Source organism: Carlito syrichta, unplaced genomic scaffold, assembly GCF_000164805.1.
Source record: "Carlito syrichta isolate Samal-C Ts95f unplaced genomic scaffold, Tarsius_syrichta-2.0.1 Scaffold311854, whole genome shotgun sequence".
Classification (NCBI taxonomy): domain Eukaryota; kingdom Metazoa; phylum Chordata; class Mammalia; order Primates; family Tarsiidae; genus Carlito; species Carlito syrichta.
Genome location: NW_007255950.1, coordinates 192,895 through 197,406, shown reverse-complemented (window position 1 = coordinate 197,406; position 4,512 = coordinate 192,895). Strand labels below are relative to the sequence as shown.

The 4,512-nt window shown below is 39.8% G+C and overlaps 1 protein-coding gene across 1 annotated transcript in view; it reads right to left on the bottom strand.

The window, feature by feature from the left end:
- EPB41L2 (erythrocyte membrane protein band 4.1 like 2) overlaps positions 1-3,526 on the bottom strand; it is a 136,462-nt gene extending 132,936 nt beyond the window's left edge. Inside the window, exon 1 of the mRNA XM_021718143.1 lies at positions 3,326-3,526. The gene's annotated coding sequence lies outside the window, so the exon portion shown is untranslated. The remainder of the gene's footprint in view (positions 1-3,325) is intronic.
- Between the last annotated feature and the right edge of the window lie 986 nt (positions 3,527-4,512).

Here is a 4,512-nt window from a genome sequence, read left to right as displayed (position 1 = left end):
CCAGCAGGTCGAGGCTGCGGTGGCCGGGAGCGGCCACTGCACTCCAGTCTGGGCAACGGAATGAGACTCCAACTCAAAAAATAAAAATAAAAAAAAAGAAGTATATCAGTTCTTCATTTAAAAAAAAAATGTATGTATACACACACACACACACACACACACACACAGTCATCCCTCAGTATCCACAGGGGAGTAGGCTCCAGGATGGCCCACAGATACCCAAATCCACACATACTCAACCCTCGCCCTGAAGAACACACGGCTACAAAAAGTCAGCCCTCAATAACCAGGGTTTTGCACCTCATGAATAGTATATTTTCCATTTGTATTTGGTTACAGATTCCGAAGCCACCCATACTGAGGGCACACTGTTTTTAATAAGAAAACTCCACATATAAGTGGACCCACACAGTGCAAGCCCAAACTGTTCAAGGTCAACTGTAGTTCCTGAGAAAATCTTGCTTGTTTTTCATCCTTTTTTCCTCAGCGTGGAGTTGAAACAAATAGGTGTCTTTCAATAATAATAATATTGGTGCAAATGCAGATAGGTCAAAAAGGTTATGCCTATTCTTTGCGAGAGGAGAAAGAACAGAGCACCTGGAAAAAGAGTTCTCTGAAAGTTGAGGAAATGTTTTAACAGGGAAAGTAAAACAGAATGAGAACATTCTTATTTATGTTTCTGCACTGGTCATACGTAAACATCCCCAATGTCTTTCAGCGGCTTCCTCTTCTCCATAGGGAAAAAAGCAGGAACAAAACCGGCCTGACAAGCAAAAGGCTGTCATCATGTTTCCTGTCCACACCTCTTCCCTGCCCCACATCTGCTACTATATTCACATGAGGAGGATGAAACTTTTGTGCAGATGAATGAGTACATGTTCCTAGCACCATGTTATGCATCCAGTGGCTTCTCGATAAATATCTTTTGTGATATTCCTGCTATTTGGAGAACATTTACTTGGATCACCATCCTACAATGCTCCATAGGGGGAAAAAAATGTGCTAATGTGCAGTTTCTTCCAGTGACATCATAACCAGGCTCAAAACAGAGTAGCGCCAACACCAACAATCTCCCATGATCACAACAGACACCAGGAAGTATACTTTTTCCAAGTTCATCCTGATAGTTACCTGATGCATAAAATGCCTACCCAGCCCCATCATAAAACTCGTGCTCACTTGGTATCAAGTGGTCATCGACTCGTCTGGTATTACTATTTCTATGTGAATCAAATTCTAAAAAGCGACTGTAGAGGTTCAGGAGGTGCTTCCCAAATAAGCTAAAAACAAATCCACCAAGGTTAACTGCACAGGACAAATGCACAGGCTGCAGACGCTGCATTTTAATAGGTCATAAGACAAAAGCTTGTCAAAGTCAATCAACTCCCCACACTATGATGAGTTCACCAAGCCGGAGCCTACACTGATCTCATACTTTCAAATCCTCTTCTCCATAAGCTCTGGAATGCTGTCAACAGGCATAAATACCTAAACCCTGTCAAAAAACATAATTCACTTTTAATATTTTGGTCACTAGTCCTTTTGCAATTTTAGGTATTTATAGCACTGTCAAAGAGCTATGCCGATAAATAGCATCTATTCTGAAAGCTGAGACTACAAATTGAGTGGTGTTTCTAGCTGAAATGAGCAGATCCAAATGCTGGCGCCAGTCCACAGGTCGGTCAACCAGCAGAAGGTGTCGTGGTTTGAGCGAACCTTCCAAGCCTGGCGAAATAAGTGCAACTTGTCCCTAGGCGGGAAAAGCTGTAACTACAATGGAATTACAGACATGCCATTTGGAATGCTGTAAAAGTTTTTTGGTTTTGGGAGGTTTTTTGTATTTATGCTTTGAACATTAATTTAGTTCAAAACTACTTTACTTAGAAAGAGCGTCAAATAACCGTTTTTAGGTGATGGTGACTAGGACAAGTTTTTATTGCAGCTAAATGTATTTGTTTCCTTAGAGGTAGAATTCTCGAAGTTTAATATTTGCAAAAGTGATTTGGTAGAGAATCCTAATGGAGAATATGTCAGACGTTCAATCTTCGGACCACTGCAAAATCCAAGCAAAACTACTGTCAAAGTTTAAAATTTACCTTTCCAATGTAACCTTCCTTGTGGTCTTGCTATGATATTAAACTACAAATCATCAATATATCATATAATCTGTACAGGAACACCGCAAAGCAAACTGCAGGGGAGGAATGCCTGGCTGCCCAGATCATCAGCATCACCCATGCAGTTATCATTTATTCAGTCCCCATACTCAAGTTGCAAATAATTTGAAAAGACAATTCTTTGTCAGGACAGAAAAACAGAAAACAAATTTCTCAAGCACACATGTATCCCCCCCATATAAATTCCTTGCAGTTTCAACAATTAAAAAAGAGAATTGCAAAAGATCATCTACTAATTACAATGGCACTGCTTTTGTTTTGTTAGAAAGTAACACTGAAACAAGGTTCTTTTTGAAGGAAGATTGTTAGGTAGATTATATAAAGAAAAAGCATAAAGAAGAGTTTTTCCTAATTCTGGATGTCAGAATCTGGGCACATTTCTTCAATGTGACAACTGAGAAAATATCCAGTCATAAAAGAAGATGTTAATACCTATCCTTACTCAACCAACATTTACTTAGGGTGTGACAACATAAAAACAACAACCAGTGATGGGTAACTGCTAATGATTACTGATTTGCAGATGCTAAAACTGGGAATTCAAATCTCTGATAGCTACAGAACAACTTCTTTTAATCAAACAAGTTAGAGTGAAAATGAAACAGTTCATAAATTAATTAAGTTGAAAGCTGCAATTCTTTAACATGCTCAAAGAATGACTGTATACTACTGGCCTTACATAGCCTCACTTTGCTTTAGGAAACAATCAAACTTTCACATAGTAGTAAGTCATACCACGGAATAAATCACTTGTGAAACAACCAGACAAATATATTAAATAAACAAACTAGCTTCATTCGTCTTATAGGTCAAACCTGAAAAAGCGATTATATTAAAGTTAACCTGAGAAAATTCAACGTTTGCCTAGAAAGATACAAACGAGTGGCCTAAAACTAAAGTCTGCCCACTGGGGGGAAAATGTCTTTTTCATGGAACTTGGTTCAAATACAGTACAGGCCCCTGCAAAACAGTGTACATACCCAGATTCCATCCCCTCTGTACATTAGTATTTTCCAAATTTTCAGTTCCCTGACTATTTGATCACACTTTCAAAAGCAACTTCCTTTACAGCCACAAACAAGCACGGACCACAAAACCCAACTGCTACAACAGGAATGTCCTAATAACCTCCCCTTTGAAATACATACGCAGCTTTCAAGCACATCGAGCCCGTTGTCGGCTGTTTCCTGTCATTGGAAGACTGTGGAAAGCTGATGGAAATCCAGCGTCCAAAAGCTTAATGAGCAAGACTAGCCCCACCCAAGCCAGACCCTGCTAGAGAAGGGCATGCTCAGTAGAAAAGCCCAGACTGGTTCCAAGTCACTTCATTCCTCAGCTAGAAAATTCACATGGGTCCAAGAAAAAAGTCAGCTTCCTGCTGCCTGTTCTACCCACTCAATGGAGAATCTTTCTACACAGAGACCAGTTTTAACGACACAAAACTTTGTCATCAAATTATAATTAATTCCATAATTATAATTTACATGCTCCTACCATGTCTTACATATTTTTCTCACTTACTTTTGTGGTTATGATTTTTATTTTGCTTTGGGTCTCCATTCACAACTTTGTTTTTATTTTTGTCCTCTTAATCTACCCTACAAACAGACACCAAAATAATACCTGTAGAGCACATAGTAGTCCCCGTTATCTCCAGGAAAGACCCCAAGGAGATGCCTGAAACCACGGATAATACCAAACTCGACTGTCATGAATTGGAACACATTTCTGTTCATGTCTTCCAATCATAAATTCAACTCCTTTTCCATCTTAACTAAGCACTTATCATATATTGCAGCCTTAACTTTTGCAGTCTGAGATACGACAGTGAAACTAGCACAAATTTCTTTTTCCTTCTTCACAATTTCACAGGTAGAAAATTTGTTCCTACTACAGACCTAAGCAACCTCAGCAAACGATATTTTCCTTTTCCTTGAGTCAAGAACTGTCCCCTTTATACCCAAAGGAAGCATTTGCTAACTTCTTTTTGTCATATTCAAATTGCCAGCATCACTACTCTTATGCTTTGAGCCCATTATAAAGTCATATAAGGGTGACCTGAACACAAGAACTGTGACATCATGACGGTCCATCTGATGACCCAGCCAGTTACTAAGTGACTTGTGAGACAGCAGCATCTACAGCACTGATCTGCTGGACAATCGAATAACGGTTCACACCCTGAAGGGTAGGAGAAGACAGTGTGAGATTTCATCACACTACTCAGAACATCATGCAATTGAAAACTAATGAACTAGCCGGGCTCGGTGGCTCAGCCTGTAATCCCGCGCCTTTGGGAGGCTGAGGTGACTGGATTGCCTGAGCCCGCGGGTTC